The following is a 17,377-nucleotide window of genomic DNA, read 5'->3' on the forward strand; positions in this document are numbered from 1 at the left end:
TTGGAGAAATGCTAACAGATTGTGTTAGAATCATAGAATTGTAGAGTTGGAATGGGTACCAAGGGTCATCTAGTCCAACCCCCTGCAATGCAGGAATTCTGCCCACAGCCATCCCTGGGTGGGCTCAAACCACCAGCATTCTGGTGAACAGCCGGGCACACCGACCCATTGCACCACTAGGGGTAGGTTTGCCTTTAAATGTGAACTGAAGTGAATTTCTCCCTCAGCCCTAAGGTAAAGTAAAGGTAAAGGGACCCCTGAGTCATGGCCGACTCTGGGGTTGTGGCGCTCATCTCACTTTGTTGGCTGAGGGAGCCGGCATACAGCTTCCAGGTCATGTGGCCAGCATGACTAAGCTACTTCTGGTGAACCAGAGCAGCGCACGGAAACGCCGTTTACCTTCCTGCTGGAGCGGTTCCTATTTATCTACTTGCACTTTGATGTGCTTTCAAACTGCTAGGGTGGCAGGAGCAGGGACCGAGCAACGGGAGCTCACCCCATCGCGGGGATTCAAACCGCCGACCTTCTGATCAGCAAGCCCTAGGCTCTGTGGTTTAACCCACAGCGCCACCCGCTTTCCCCCTCATCCCTAGCTGTGCCTTAAACAGCAATTTGAGCTGAAAAAAAGCCCTGAGTTTCATAGATGACTAGGGACTTGATCCTAAATCTCCCACACTTAAACCCAGCATTCTGTTGACCACACAACACTGGCCACTTGCCAGTTATTCCCTTTTGCTAACAGAAGAGGCAGAAAAGCAACAACCGTATTAGGAAGATGTTATCAAAACAGAAAATAACAGCTAGAAGTCAGTTTGGGAAGAGGCAATTTGTACCACTCACAATGCTTGGCCTAATTCTGTGAAATCCCTAGGATAAGGGCTCGAATCCATACAGTAACGTTTGCCTAACTCCACCAGTGGAAATGCAATCTATTTAATGCAGAAATTTAGTTTACTGATGCTTGGAAAACAGCCAACACCTTTGGGGTTTAACATGGACAGTAGTAGTTCTTGGTTTCCCCACTGTGAAGATCAATGAAGCGCTGGGACTCCACCAATCAGTTTTTCTTCCATTCAGTGAGCTAGGGATGGGAGATGAAGTTCGTGGAAATGCCTACAGGGACATAGATTGGGCCATAGGTTTACAAGCACTACGCCCTAGTGAAATATTCAACGCATGACACACATATCAGAGCCCTTAGCAAGAAAGATCTGCCATCATAAGCAACAGCCTAAGATGCTGATGTGCTTGTTACCCAAGATGTACTCATTTTGCCTGAGAAATTAGACAATACTGCATCCTCCAGGTGGATTTTCTTGGGCTGGGTTGCAGGTCTCTAACCTTCCCGCCCTCCCAAGCCTGAGATCCCATTAAGATCACAGTCTCTGAAAACCTTGATTTGATGAAAGCCTTTACTGATGGATGCAAAAATGTTTATAGCTGAAACTGCCATCTTGGAAATACACACGGCATGCGACCAAGCTTATCTATAGGTGATTCCACTTTCAGAGCAAAGGTGCAAACAGCAGGGTGAAAAGGAAGTAGTTGTATTGGGAAAACAAGAGTCTTATAACACCTTAAACAATGAAACATATACACCCACTTTGTTTATGCTGTAACAGACTACTAAAAAATGAGTACACAGAACATGTCCAAAAGTTCCGAGTACATTGGACTGGTCACTCCACTCCATCTGGTGGGGGATGAATGAAGAAAAGCACCATCTTGAGCAGAATACAAGAAAAGATAAAAGGCAGCCAAAAAAACCCCTCAAGTTGTAGATGTCCTCCAGTGATACTGTTTAGGAGAGCAAGTGAAAAAGCAACAACCCCTCAATTAATCTGTGCAGGAACTCAAAGCATTCATCCTAAGCAGGTAGGTTTACCCATCCGACGGAAAGCTGCTAATGAGGAAATTCCAGAGCTTGGGTGAAAGGGCGGTGTGCCCCATTTTGCTGCTTGAGGCAGAATGGGAAGCGCTGCCCTGCCCTGCCTGTGCGTAAATGTGAAGAAGGCTTTGTTTTGCATTCACCTACTTGTGAAGCCATTGAATCCATAGGAATGGAGAGCAAGGCCTGAGTCGGCGATCTAGAGAGCAAGGAGGTTAATATGGGGGAAATGAAAGGGGGCTTTAGGGTCGCAAGGTCCTAAGGCCATTTACGCTACCGCAGAATCCTATACATGTCAGCCTGCTAAAGTAAGCCTTGCTGACTTTAATGGGAATACTCTCCCAGATGCATGTGTATAGGATTGTAGCCTTAGCGTTTCAATAGGTTAGTCCCAGCAACTTGGCTTTTTATCAGTATTAGTTACTTCTGTTTATTTGCATTGCTTGATTTTTTTTTAATTGATCTTATTTATTTTTCTTGTCATTTTATCTTTAATTGGAGCAGTAAGCCTCTTTGAGGGCTAGTATAGTGGAAAACCAAGATAGACCTCTTTTAAACAAAGATTTCCAAGCACTGTAGTGTCATCGAAGGAGGAGAAATGCTGAACTATTGTCTTGAGATTTTTCAAGACAGCAATACCCACTGAGTCTTCTGGCTCCCTTTCAACTGTATGGGCTTATGGAGCCTGAGACTTGGGTATGTTGCAATACTGTGACTACAGGTGTCGGAGCAAATATCTTCTAGCAAGCAGGTTTCGGTTTGCTCTCTTGCAGACTTCCAGTGCCTCCCTTGGTAAGTCACAGAGGGATTAACCTGCAATCTCTAAATGGAAGTAATTATATTTCCTACCTCCACAGTTTGATGACACGATAATTGTATTGAAGAAGACAATGAAGTATTCCATTGCTAAGGGTTTCACAGGCGTGGTGCAAAAAAGAAAGAGATAAATAAAAACAATAACTATGCAAACATAGAGGAAACTCACAGGAAGAATGAATGAACTTTGCCTGAATGAACAGGTTCAAGCTGGCATTTATTTATTTTTCGTCGTCTGGGTCACAGAGTGGGAAACATGGAATCTGGAAAGTTGACATTATTTAGTGAGCCAATTGCATTTATTTGAAGAAAGGAAGCAGCCAGGGGGTGTTGCTAGGTTCTTGGAGTACAGGCCCTGGGGCCCTGACATATATTTACATAAAACTGTATAAGTATTGACACAAATTTCGAGGGGCAAAACTCAAGTCTGGTTCTTCCAGTCAGGGCTTGCCCTGTGCCAGAGTTAGCCAATGTGGGTGCCATCCAGTTGTCACACAACTACAACTCCCATCATCCCTTACCAGGAAATTGTACTCCAGCAACCTTTGCTTCTGAGCTATGAAGTGCCAACAAGACTTTCCTGGGTATTCTATATATGCATTGGGCCTTTTGTGCTATTCACAATTTGTTGGCAATGTCCATTGCTTACCTACATATTAAAGTATTGCCCAGTGTTTAACAGAACTCTCCCCTTCTCTCCCTCATTCACACACCCAACCACAAACACCACCCATATGCATGTCAGGGATGCTTTAGCTGTGATTGCTGCAGTGCAGAGGGTTGGACTAGATGGCCGTGGGGGGTCCCTTCCAACTCTGTGATTCTACCTGCTTCCTTACTCCATCTATCTGTCTATCTGTCTGTCTGTCTGTACTAAGCTGTCCCCTGTCGCCAGTCAGTACCATCCATACACAATATTCAGCAACCACAGATTAACAGAATCTGTGCCCCAACTAGAAAGCAAATTAAGAGAGTGGGCGACTGGGGTCTCAATGAGGCAAGTGGGTTCGATCACCTTGTAAGCAAATTTCTAAACAAAGGGGGAGAGGAAGTGGAGGAGAACCAGGATCCTTGGACTATCCTCTAACAAATTATGTGGCTGTTCATTCAGGCAGGAAAAGCTAATTTGTGCCCGGAGCCTGGCCACTGAGGCAATTCTGTATGCCCCACCTAATTTTAATCACAAAAAGGTTTTCCCACTCACAGTGGGAAGATAGATAGATACATTTCAAGTTTTAAGGAACAGATATAACCCAGACTTTTAAAATTAGCTCTTTCTTTTCCATTTTTCTATGCAGCATGTGCAAATAATATGTAAATGTCCATACAGTGGTACCTCGGGTTAAGTACTTAATTCGTTCCAGAGGTCTGTTCTTAACCTGAAACTGTTCTTAACCTGAAGCACTACTTTAGCTAATGGGGCCTCCCACTGCTGCCGCGCCACCAGAGCACGATTTCTGTTCTCATCCTGAAGCAAAGTTCTTAACCCGAGGTAATATTTCTGGGTTAGCGGAGTCTGTAACCTGAAGCGTATGTAATCTGAAGCGTATGTAACCCGAGGTACTACTGTATTTTTATTCATGCCATGCTTTGCTACACTATGCATAATGAGCAGCTTTAGGCAAATAGGCAATTTCTTTGGAGGGGGTTTTAAGGTTACCCTGGTGTAGAATTCTGAAATGGTATTTATTACTCTACGCTTTTCCTTCCACCTCCAAATGGCTCTGGGCAATGTAAATGGATCACGCCAGCCTCCTCTTATCCCTGTAACAAACGCTGCCATGAGATCCTGGCTGGTGATGACTAGCTCAAAGTCACCTTCATGGCTGAGTGAGAATTTAAGTCCAAGTCTTGCTGATCCTAGCCTAACATTCAGGGCCAGGCTGAAACGTGGGCAGGCAGGGAGGGCATGCTTTGCTCAGGGAGCTGGGAGACAGGTGTGCGTGAAATTGGCTAAATTGCAGAAGATGCTTAAGGATGTTTGTGTGGACTTATTGGCTTATATCTTATAGTGAAGACATATCATCCAAGTGTCCCTATTTGCGGGGACAGTCATCCTGGCTTCTGATTTGATACCAGAATGTCCCTATTTCCCCCACCAAGTTCAGGGGGGAGGACGAGCCAGCGCCTGTCCTGAGCGGTAGTGGCAGTGACGGCTGCCTCTCCAGGGTCTCTCCATGGCTGCCACTGCCAGCCTCCTCTCTTGAGCAGCTTGTAGTGACTACTAGAGAGTGGGTCATGTTAGCAAATCGCCAGGGAAAAGCATCTTTTCCTCCGAAGCGCCCCTTGGGATGATTCATCACTCTTCTGTCCCGAGTCACTGCTGCGACATATATCCAAAGATATAGGCACACACAAACATAGCAGAGTTCAAAGCAGAAGCTGGACTTCAGGTGTATAATTCTACGCTGATTTATTATGTTCAAAATCGAGTGTTACGGAACAAAGAAATCATGGTTCCTCTCTCCGTCTCGTCCGCGAGAGAACAGCAAAAGCATAACACAACGGAAAAGTCTCACTGAACTTCCGTTCTCATGATTCCAACAGTGTGGAATATCAACACAGACATATGATGAAAACAATCACACATCAGCAACGGGAGGAATGAAATCCCAACAGGTGAGGAAGAGAGGCTGTAGCCGCCAAGGCCCAGCCTTGTGTGTGTGTGTTTATTATTATTAAAGATCTTCTTTAATAATAATAATGTGTGCAATGTCTCTCTCTTGTATTCCCCCCCCCCCCCGTGTAACATTTTTACAAATCAGTTTCATTTGTTGAGACATTAGGAAGGAAAGGGGGAAAGAGGTGTGTGTGTGGGGGGAAGATGGGTAGGGGTGGGGTCAGGTGGCGATGTTTCTATTTTACTTACTATACGTAGGGTTTGGTGTCAGCGTTGCTTGTGCAGGTTCTTTGTTGTTCACTTGTGTTCCTTTGGTGGTGAGAGAGGTTGGGGTTGGCCTAGGGTGTGGCTGTTCCTTTGTGGTTGGCTGTGGTGGTCTTTGTTTTCATGTGTGAGTGGGGTGGGTGGGTGTTTTGGATCAGGCCCAGCCTTGTGTGACATACTGGTTCTGAGGGGCAGGCAGAAGGCAGGGTCAGCCAGGGTGGGAAGAAAAGGGGATTGGCGGGGAGCACAAGGAATCTTTATTTTATTTTTTTAAATGCTTCATGCATCCACATATAATCTTGCCCCCTTCTACAATTTATTTATTAGTGTGTGCTTTTCTTTTTGTAAATCTACCAAAGAATCAAATCAAATCAAATCAAATCAAATCAGGATTAAGCGGTTTCCTCAGGGTAGTGGAAGGCATGTGTGCTGTGTCCCATTGGTGTACAGTAATTCCCAGCCCTGTCAGGTAGCAGCTCAGCATGCCTTAGTGGCCCACATCGTTATTCCTCTCTCACCCTCATCATCATTTTTTAAAAATTCCACTCCTCCTATTGTAATTAGTAGTTGGTGATGGGGAGTCCTTGTGTCAGGCTGGTGTAAAGTTGCACTGTTGATGGGGGGCACAGATCAAATGGATACACTGGGAGACAGTGTCAGTGTGCTCCTCTGCTGTCCTGGTCACATTGCAGCCATAATCCCACCCTGTGTTAGTCACTCTGCTGGCACATTATGGCCCCACCAGCATTATGTCTTCCCCATCTTTCATGCCACCTGTGTACCTGGCATTCCATTGGCAGTGGTTGCTGTGGATAGGCAGTGTTGTTTACCTGACCTCCTGTTACCAGCATCGCTGTGCTTTGCGTGTCGAGGTCCCCAAGCCACCCCCCCAAATAACTCACAACGCACACTTAATTTTTGTTTAAGGTTTTTGGCATAATTTTGGCCACAACTTTATTTAAATACAAAACCGTGAGTGGTTGTTTAGGCATTGGTTAAGACTATCTGTCCCCCCGCCTGGGGACAGAACTGACTTCCGGGCACCACTGAAAGACTGTGCGGGGGAAAGCAAGTCGGGGAGAAATGGAGCTGAGTCACAGACCCTCAATTCTCATCCGCATGCTCCCTGAAGGCTTGCCGGCCCTAGTCCCATTCCAGGGATTGGACGAAAAGATGGCAATCCCCAGGATTCCTTTAACGGAATTCCCTTTCTGCAGCAACCATGGAGGGGCAGGCCCAGCCTATCCTAACCCCTCCTCCACCAATTTATAACCAATGCCTAACCGCAACCTTACAAGTTGTGACGATTTGCTACGCAGTAGGCAAAAACCAAATGGCCCAGCCAATCAGCCAGATGGACAAAATTCCTACCAGGCCCCTGCCCCAACAGCAGACAACCCCATGACAGGCATAGCAAGGTCAATGCAACAACCCCTTACTCAAGGGCGGGTGGGCAGGTGATCCGTTGCACGCAGCAAAGAGAAAGCTCCAGGCTGCGTGCAGAGTATTTAAACATTTTACCCCTCCCACCAAAATTGCAACATAACTTTTACCCCAGCAACCCAGTGAACCAATCACTGCCCCAGGCCATCTTTAGAGACCCTGCCTGGTAACAGAGGGGTGGCTCAGCAGACCCCACCGCAACACGTGCTCTCCATGAAGGAGAACACGCTTTACTGGGAGGGTGAGGTGGTGTGGAGGTTGGTGTGCTGCAATTTCACAGGCCGAGGAAATTTGCTGCTCCTGCCCCTCTCCTTCCCAGGAAGACACAGCAACTCTGATGAGGGGAGGTCAGGCCAGTGCCCTCCCCTCGCCATGCTGACCATGGCAGGCTTCCACTAAACCCTACAGCCCATCAGCCAGTGGAAACCAAGCTCATGAATTCACTCTAAGCAAAGGGAAGTGAAAACAAACTAAAGTATACAAGGAATCATGAATTGTGGGTGGTGGTGTTGAACTTGAGGACTGTTCTGACCACTACACCATTGGAGCTCCAATTTTTACTCTGTGATGCTCAAACCAGTGCATGAGAATGATTTAGCTATCATAATTAACTTATGCACTTTTGATGTCCCTTTGTAACATTCATGTTGGTATCTGTGGGTGGTATAAATTAGCCAGGGCCTGTACAATTAACATCTGTATTAGCTGTATTCTTCACTGTAAACATGAAAAAAGGGACAATAGCATCTTGGCTGTTGCCTTGCTACTGTTGGGCAAACATTGAAGAAACAAGAATGATTTATGTTCACAGTCTTTGTTTCACTGGGCTTCTGCTACACCAGAGTGTGCCTTTGAGAAATCACCACATTATGTGCTCATATTCTCAGTGATAGCTCTGCAAGAATGGACCTCAATTCCTCCTGAGCTCAAGCAAGCACAGTCACTTAGGCCCATTAAATGGGTCTGCACCCTTTCCTGGTTGATATAATTTGGGGCTGTTCCACTAGAGCAGTGCTGCTGGGAACCCTTTTTAAGCCTGATGGCCACGTGGTGGGCACATGGGCCACATGGTGGGCAGTGACCAGAGACAAAAGTGAGCAGAGCAACGGTTGCAGCTCTTGCCACTATTCAGTAATGGCTGTGTTGTTTTAGTTGGATTGTTTTATCATGCATTTTAATTACGGCTGTTGAATGTTTGTTGTAACAGGTTTTCACACTAATTAGAAACCTTTTTTTTTTTTTTTTTTTTGCATTGAGCAATTTAGGAATGGAGCTCCGCTGTATTCTGCGATGCTCATGATAATGACTTAGATATCATAATTAACTTAAGTGTATTTGACGCAGAGAATTTATAAAGGTTAAATATTGATTCCAGCCACACAAAAGTTAGCAGTTTCTACACAAACACACACACCTCTCCATCCACTCTGCAGGCAAGTGAGAGGCATTTTCACAGTTGCTGCTTGGCAAATTCCAGCTTTACAAAAGCGCACTGTGTAGGGGGAATGGAGCAGGGCTGTTGGGAAGGTAGCCGAGGGAGAGTTCTGAGGGCCAGAGAGATAGGACTAGAAGGTTACATTTGGTCCCTTGGTCTCGGGGTTCGGCACCCCTGCACGAAGGTCTCTGTGAGTTTTGTGGTTTATCTCTGTGGGTTTTTAGGTTTTAGTATTATTATGACATGCATCTTTTCAAAGGTGTTTATATTGCATTTGGATTCGGATCTTTAAGCATGTTGCAGTTTGCTTTGTGGAGCCTGGTCTCAAGAAGCAGATCATAAATCCATTAAACAGATACAGTCCTAGCTGCTTTAATCGTAGCCCCAGTGTTTTGCAATAGATAGGTTGGCTTTTATTCCAAAGAGTAAGAGATGGTGGAACGCCATGCAGCATAGAATCTTATTTCATCCCCAGGTTATGACTTCTTACACTTCCTCTTTCACAGTCCTGAGCAAAGTCTGGAGTGTGAGAAACTCCCAAGGAAACGTTTTGCACCTCAGCCCCTTGGGTTTCAACATTTTCTTCTATGCCCAATGTTACTCAGTGACTTTATGAAGAAAATCAGGAAACTGGTTTGAGATCTGCTGAGTAAGTGTATTTTAATCCTATTCAAATTTGTCTCCTAAGATGTCCCGCAAGATACTATCCTTCCACTGGATGCTTCCCTATCTCTTGCTATTGCACTGAGGCAAACTGCATCTAGCACAGTTATGCGGCGGAGAGTGCCGTGCCTAACAATTAAAATTATTGGGCAACAGCCTATAAAATTATATGGCAGACCATTAAAAATGGCAGTATATTCCTGTGTCGACTCCCTTGGGAACTCCCAGCAGTTATGTCTTCAGTTGACCAACCAGAATCTAACGAGCTGATTCTAGTTTATTTTCACATGGTAGGTTGTGCAAGAAGAGAGATCAATGGCATCTCCGCCCTTCAGTCTCAAAATGGCATAGCTGACAGCCAAGTAGAACAGTCCTTGCCTTTCCAATGGTAGAAGAGGAACATTTGGGTGTGTTGCTTGCAAAGGATGTATTCTTTGATGTACACCTGTACATTTGCCTTCCTTTTGGGGGCAATCAGAACTCCTCCATCCCTGTGTTTTATTGCGGGTGCATTCTGCAATATGTTCTTGACACAATAATAGCGCACTGGTAGATTTACTCTGCTTTAGTTTGTTCTGTGATGATTCCTCAGTGGTACCACATTATTGTTGTCTCTAGTGCAACAAAAGCAGGGTGAGAAAAAAACCACACCAAACATTGCGCTACAAAAAGTTACAGGATTTCAGCAGGAAGTTATAGGACATACACTGATTGGAAATGAAGCAGTATGACTGCCCCAAAACCTCTGAGGGCAAGAGGTATTAAAAGTGGGATCATGTAATAATAATAATAATAATAATAATAATAATAATAATAATAATAATAATTTATTTATACCCCTGTCACTCTGGGCGGCTCCCAACAAAATATTAAAATACAGTAATCCATTAAACATTAAAAGCTTCTTCCCTAAAGAGGGCTGCCTTCAGATGTCTTCTAAAAGTCTGGTATGTACGGCTGTCCAAATTACATCATGAGTACAAATCATCATGAATGTGCAATAAATAGGACGCCTGAAGGGTCCCTTACTGTTGTGGTCATTTCTTTTTGTGTATGCTGCTTTAAAATCCATAAATGAATATAAAAAGCTGCGCACTTGTTTTTTAAAATAATTACTTTGCAAGCTGTATACATAATGCAGGTTTTAGTTTTAGACATTTCAGTGTTTCCAATAGATTCCGGCCCACCTCTAGCATGTGGCCCCTGAAATATTGCCCATGAGCGAATGTGGCCCCAGTGTTGATAAAAGTTCCCCACCACTGCTACACGGTGAAACCATCAGCCCTAGTTCAAATTTTACAGCTGTCAAGGATTCTCCAAAGTAGCCTGGGGCTACTCACTCATCTGTCCATCATCAGCCCTGCTTCTGATCTTCAGCAGGGCTGTCACCAGTATGTAGAAAAGTGGCATACATTTAAGAAAGATAAATGCAGCCTTTGCAGGGTTGTTGTAATCATCCTTGGGATAATGGGTGGGACCCAAAATAGTGTTAAGGAGATGGCTCCATCAATGCTATGGGTTCTCTTGATTGCCCAGAGCTGATTTGGTGGGCAGGGGAGGAGGACGGAAAACCCCGTTGTACTAGTGGAGCTTGCTGCTTGGGCTCCCACTTGTACAAACATTTAGTTGAATTTGGCTCAATATGTCTGAATCGATAAGGAGATGCAAAAAACAAGTCCTAAATAAATGTTAAGCGTTTGTGTGAGCACCAAACATGGTGCCCTCTTGATGTTGCTGGATTGGAACTCCCAATACCTCCAGTCATCCTGGAAAATAGAATGATAAATTTATAGAACTGAAAAGTTGGAAGGGATTACGATGGTCTTCTAGTCGAACCTCCTGCAATGCAGGGACCTTTTGTTCAATGTGGGGCTCGAACCCACAACCCTGAGATTAAGAGTCTCATGCTCTACAGACTGAGCCACCACGAATGATAGGAGTTGCAGTCCACAACATCTGGGTTATCCTTGTTTTAGCAATACACCTGCTCAAATGAGCTTCTCTGAGGTTCAACAAGATGTGGTGTATAGAGTGTTGGACTTGGACAGGATCTGAATCATAGATTAACCAGAACTCTGAGAAGTTCCAGGGCTACCCTGAGCTGCTCTCCCTTCTTTCCACAGGGTTGCTGAGAGAATAAAATGGAGAAGCATTTTCTCTGAGGGATTCAGAGGAAGAGTGGGTTATGAATGCAACACATCTTTCTATATTATGCTTGCACTAGCCTACCGTCGTACAGTTCCTGTTGGAGTATTTGCAGTGCCGCATCACAGACCTGGATTTGCACGAAGTCAGGTTGGGGTAGAGGAGCAAAAGAGGAAGGAGGACACTGAGAGGAGAAAAGTGATGGTTTAAAACAGGCTTCCTCAACCTCGGCCCTCCAGATGTTTTGAGACTACAATTCCCATCATCCCTGACCACTGGTCCTGTTAGCTAGGGATCATGGGAGTTATAGAGGTCTGAAGAGATTTGGAAGGAAGGAACTTCCACCTTATTGAATTCCTCCCATGGATTTCAGGAGCATTGAACTCCTTTGGATTTTGGCTGCACGATGTAAAAAGCACCCAGAAAAGCCATCTTTCCAAGGGCACAAGACACTCTGTTGTGTGTTGCACTTTGAATGAAAAAACTTGGGGCTCATCCACATTTCCCCTTATCCCACTGCTTTGCCCCGGGGAAAACCATTCCTTAATGCTCAATCAGAGCAAACAGCAGTCAGGTTTTCTGCAGTTTTCCATTTGTTCTGATTTAAAGCTAAAGAGTAAATTTTCTCTTGGAAAATTGCGGGGCAAGGGAGAAACCATTCGAGCCCTTGCTTTCTACGCATGGGACCAGTGGAAGTATGGCTGAGCCCTAGCACTGCACAGGAGATCCTTCCATTGCTGAATTAGCAGCAAAGCACAGATCTTGGGAAAGTTTCTGTTTGTGCCTGCATATGTATGTTTTTTTTGTGAGACGCTGGTTGGGAAGGTCAAGGACAAGCTTGACAAGGGGTAATTAAAGTATAAATTAAAATGGAAACAAGCAATTAGCCTTTTCTCTCTCTCCTTCCTCTCCTTTCTGCAGAAATATGCAGCCGCTCAAGAAATGGCAGGTAGTTGAGGTCTCATTGGCACTGCGGTTTACACACACACACACACACACACACACACACACACACACATTAAGAGGAAGAGTCAGAGATCCTTAATATTGCCAGCAGCACCCCTGTTAGCCACTCAGGGCCAAATTAGATATTTAAACACCAGTAAACCAACTCATGATAGACTGAGCAGTCCCACTGAAGTTAGTCATGCCCATTAAATTCAGTGGGTCTGCTCTGAGTAGGACTAAGGTTGAATACAAGCCTCTGCTTGTAGCCTCAGACGGCTCTCCAGTCTACCCTGTGTGTGTTAGAGAGAGAGAAACCATGTGGGAAGCAATTTTAAATGGAGAAGCAGGGGGCAAGAAAATTACATAATAATAATAATAATAATAATAATAATAATAATAATAATAATAATAATAATTCCCCAGCCACTCTGGGCGGCTTCCAAAAAAACACACCAAAATACTGTAATACATCAAACATTAAAAGCTTCCCTAAACAGGGCTGCCTTCAGATGTCTTCTGAAAGTCTGGTAGTTGTTGTTCTCTTTGACATCTGGTGGGAGGGTGTTCCACAGGGAAGGCGCCACTACCGAGAAGGCCCTCTGCCTGGTTCCCTGTAACTTGGCTTCTCGCAGTGAGGGAACCACCAGAAGGCCCTCAGTACTGGACCTCAGTGTCCGGGTAGAATGATGGGGGTGGAGATGCTCCTTCAGATATACTGGACCAAGGCCATTTAGGGCTTTAAAGGTCAGCACCAACACTTTGAATTGTGCTTGGAAACGTACTGAGAGCCAATGTAGGTCTTTCAAGACCAGTGTTATATGGTCTCGGTGGTCGCCCCCAGTCACCAGTCTAGTGCCGCGTTCTAGATTAGTTGTAGTTTCCGGGTCACCTTCAAAGGTAGCCCCACGTAGAGTGCATTGCAGTAGTCCAAGCGGGAGATAACCCGAGCATGCACCACTCTGGCGAGGCAATCCGCAGGCAGATAGGGTCTCAGCCTGATAAACAGCTGCCCTGGACACAGATTTGACCTGTGCCTCCATGGACAGCTGTGAGTCCAAAATGACTCCCAGGCTGCACACCTGGTCCTTCAGGGGCACAGTTAGCCCATTCAGAACCAGGGAATCCTCCACACCTGCCTGCCTCCTGTCCCCCCAAAACAGTACTTCTGTCTTGTCAGGATTCAACCTCAATCTGTTTGCCACCATCCAACCTCCAACCGCCTCCAGGCACTCACACAGGACCTTCACCGCCTTCACTGGTTCTGATTTGAAAGAGAGGTAGAGCTGGGTATCATCCGCATACTGATGAACACCCAGCCCAAATCCCCTGATGATCTCTCCCAGCGGCTTCATGTAGATGTTGAAAAGCATGGGGGAGAGGACAGAACCCTGAGGCACCCCACAAGTGAGAGCCCAGGGGTCTGAACACTCATCCCCCCTCACCACTTTCTGAACACGGCCCAGGAGGAAGGAGCGGAACCACTGTATGACAGTGCCCCCAGCTCCCAGCCCCTCTAGACGGTCCAGAAGGATGTTATGGTCGATGGTATCAAACGCCGCTGAGAGATCCAGCAGAACTAGGAAACAGCTCTCACCTTTGTCCCTAGCCTGCTGGAGATCACCGACAAGTGCAGCCAAGGAAGTTTCAGTCCCATGATGAGGCCTGAAACCCGACTGGAAGGGATTCAAGTGGTCTGCTTCTTCTAGGCGTGCCTGGAGTTGTTCAGCAACCACTCGCTCAATCACCTTGCCCAAGAATGGAAGATTTGAGACTGGGCGATAGTTGGCCATCGTGGCCGCATCTAAAGATGGTTTTTTAAGAAGCGGTTTAATAACTGCCTCTTTCTTCACTGTTTCCACTCCAAATTGCTCCTACCTGAAGTGCCTTTCCCTTTTCTCAGGCTGGATGGGAGAAAATGGCTGGCAAGGTCTGATTCCTTGCGGTGAACCAGGGACCTTGTCCCAAACAATCAAAAATCTTATAGCACCTCAAAGACTGGCACCTTTATTCTTGCGTGCATTTCTGCAGCCACAATGAATAAGCTAGCCTTTCAGGTGCCTTCACTCTTGGGCACCTAGGTATGGTCTTTGTGCCTCTGCTGGGTGACCTGATTTGGGGCAGTAGCCATTTTAGATTAGGGTACGGGCTGTCTATAAGCAAGGACGAGCCTACCATCCAAGGCTTGTCAGGGTGTCATGCCAGTGCCTGGATGGGCTGTGGATGATTGATGACATGTTGGAGTGGTTTTCACTGGGAAGTACAGGTGAGCACTACTGCTACTCTGTCACCACTTGTCAGGTCTGTCAATCGGAGGACTAAAGCTCCAATTCGACAGCTTTCTGGGCTTATCGCAGTGAATGAACTGTAACACTTACCTGAATAAGTGCATTGTGATTCAATGTGAATAGAATTTTCAACAGTTCATATACCAGCTGTAATGCTCCCTGACTTGTGATGAGTCAAGTATCCCATTGTTCTACTTTTCTCTCTCTCTAACATTAGGGATGGGCAAATCTCTCTATGTTAGTTTCTCTCACTTTCCAGTCATAAGTGCTGTTTCCCACATTTCTGCATCAGTTTGATTTTTTTGTCATAATCCTAATACATTTTTTTCGCATGCAGTTTTGACTGATATGCCTATTTTGGCAAGGTATTGCCCCAACAGAATGTGCTTTTGTATGCTGTTTTTACTAACTTTTGCATTTATGCACACTTTTCTCTAGTGTATGCATTTTTTGTGCGCATTATTTGGCTGGTAAACTGCACAGCAAAATTCAGAGATGTTCAAATGTCCAAGGAAGGTTGTGCTTCTGTTCACATACAGTTTCAAAAAAATGCAGATTAGGTAGATTAATCTTTGAATGCAAACTGAAGCAAATCTCCTTCCCATCCTATAATGTATCGCGGCTTTTTCATTGCGTGGCTATTCCCTCCCCCCCCACAGGTGTAAAGAATAAAGACACAGGACACAAGAATTTAAGTTAATGGGCGAAAATGGCCACAACTTTATTGATTACAGGTAAGAGAGGTATTGGCTTTAGGCATTGGCCCCTAACCGACTATCCGGTCTAACCGGGAAGGGTTAAACACCAACAGGGGGAGCTACCTGAGATGCGTATCCCTAGGCGCTCCCCGAGGGGTTACCGCTCGGGGGCGCGCTTTAGGCCCTAGCCTCCGTAGGTTTCGGACGAGGCGTCGCCCCTCGGAGTCCTTTAACGAACTACCCTTCAATCATTGGGGGAGGTGATGGCGCTCCTCCCCCCCGACCTCATTTGCATGACAATACCCCGGCCAATGCCTACCGCTAAAACCGGGAAAGTTGTGACGAATTTGCTACGAGGTAGGCGAAAAACCCAAGTGGCTCACGAACCAGCCAATTAGCCAAATGGGAAAAAATTCCTACCTGGCCCCAAACGGCAACCGGCCGAAGCCCATAGCAAGGTCGATGGCAGAACCTAAAGGGTGGGTGGGTGGGAATTCGCGCTCGCTGCCAGGGAGAAAAGGGGCGAGCCGGTGGCTGCCCCGACCTTATGTGGCCTCTAGGAGGCCCGCCCCTGCCGCCAGCCGATTGGCTGGCGCGCGGGGGTGTGACTGGGGAATCCCTGAATCGCGCGAGGCTGACCCCAGCCTCGCCGGAACGTGGGGGGTGACTGGGGAAACCCTGTAATCCCGCGAGGCTGACCTCAGCCCCGCGGGAGTGTGGGAGGGGTCGTGAGCCCGCAACTCCACCCCCTCCTGAGGATCGGTAGTGGCATTCTCTTAAATAAGGCAGATCTTCCTGCATTTCTGCCATATCCAGGCAGATTGAAACATATGGGATTTGGGATTGCTCAAACCTTTGTCCTATTTAAATTTGAACTGTGCTGCATTTAAAATGGTAGACTCCTTGGGGCAGAGCCTACGGGACCGCCTCTCCTGGTATGTCCCACGGAGGACCTTACGGTCCTCAAACAAAAACATATTGGAGGTTAGGCTGGCCTCAACCAGAGCGAGGGCTTTTTCGGCTGTGGCTCCAATCTGGTGGAATGCTCTGTCACAAGAGACTAGGGCCATGCGGGACTTGACATCTTTCCACAGGGCCTGCAAGACAGAGCTGTTCCACCAGGCCTTTGGCCAGGGCACAGCCTGACCCCCTCCTTTGGTAATTCTCACAGAACTCTAGCCCAATGGTTGCCATTAATTTGATGTGAACTGATTTTATAATGAATTGATTTTAGAATGCTGTATTATTTTACTGTTGTTAGCCACTCTGAGCCCGGCTTCGGCTGGGTAGGGCGGGATATAAATAATAATAATAATAATAATAATAATAATAATAACAACAACAACAACAACAACAACAATAATAATAATAATAATAATAATAATTTTCTGCAAAGTGACATGCATGCTGATAGAGCTATATAGATAATTGTGCTAAAAGAAAGATGGGATACAACATTTTAAAATAAAGAATAAATAAACACCATGAATGAATGAATGGTTGCTGCGAAAATAAAAGTGATTGAGGGGAGAAAAGAATCAAACATGCCACCTTGAGCTCCTTGGAGGAAGAGCTGGATAAAAATGTTGTAAATCCCACAAGAGGCCTGGCAAGCTACAAGTTCTTTCCTGCTTGGCTGAATATTGTCATTTATTTGGCGTTTCAGATTGAGGAAACGTCTTTTTCTCTACCCAACCTCCCGCGCCTTTGAGAAATCTGAAAGTCAGATTTGATGTTGGATTTATTTCTTTCATTCCAAGAAGAAATGCCCAGATGTGTGGTGCAATTGTGGGTGTGTGTTTTTTTAAAAAAAGTCAGCTCTGCATGTCAGAAGGTTAATTTTGGAACCCTCTGAAAGGAGCCATCTGCCATCAAGTTTCAGAAAAGGGAGTGATGGGGATAGCTCAGCCAGGGGATTATTTTCCCTGCAGGGCAAAAGAATGTCAAGGGAACCTGCCATGCCCTGCCATTCAGGCAAGGCTCACAGAGAAATCTAGTCTTAGTTGACAGAAGGGTGATGCAGGTAATCTGGGGTCGCCAGGAGTTCACTGTCAAGTTGCAGGTTCTTCTCCAGCTCTTTGGGGTGTGTTTCAGGGAAGGTCAGTTTCTGGCACAGAGCAAGAGGGAGGGTGCCAAGCACACCTAAGCTCAAGAATACAATATAAAAAAATG

The 17,377-nt window shown here is 45.9% G+C and overlaps 1 long non-coding RNA gene across 1 annotated transcript; it reads left to right on the top strand.

The window, feature by feature from the left end:
* The first annotated feature begins 5,188 nt into the window (after positions 1-5,188).
* Positions 5,189-9,617, top strand: LOC309332505. Its single transcript, XR_014152096.1, has 3 exons — positions 5,189-5,323; positions 8,973-9,115; positions 9,424-9,617. It is a non-coding gene; the product is annotated as an uncharacterized lncRNA (long non-coding RNA).
* The last annotated feature ends 7,760 nt before the right edge of the window (positions 9,618-17,377 follow it).

Source organism: Podarcis erhardii, assembly GCF_964252035.2.
Source record: "Podarcis erhardii genome assembly, chromosome: 2".
NCBI lineage: Eukaryota > Metazoa > Chordata > Lepidosauria > Squamata > Lacertidae > Podarcis > Podarcis erhardii.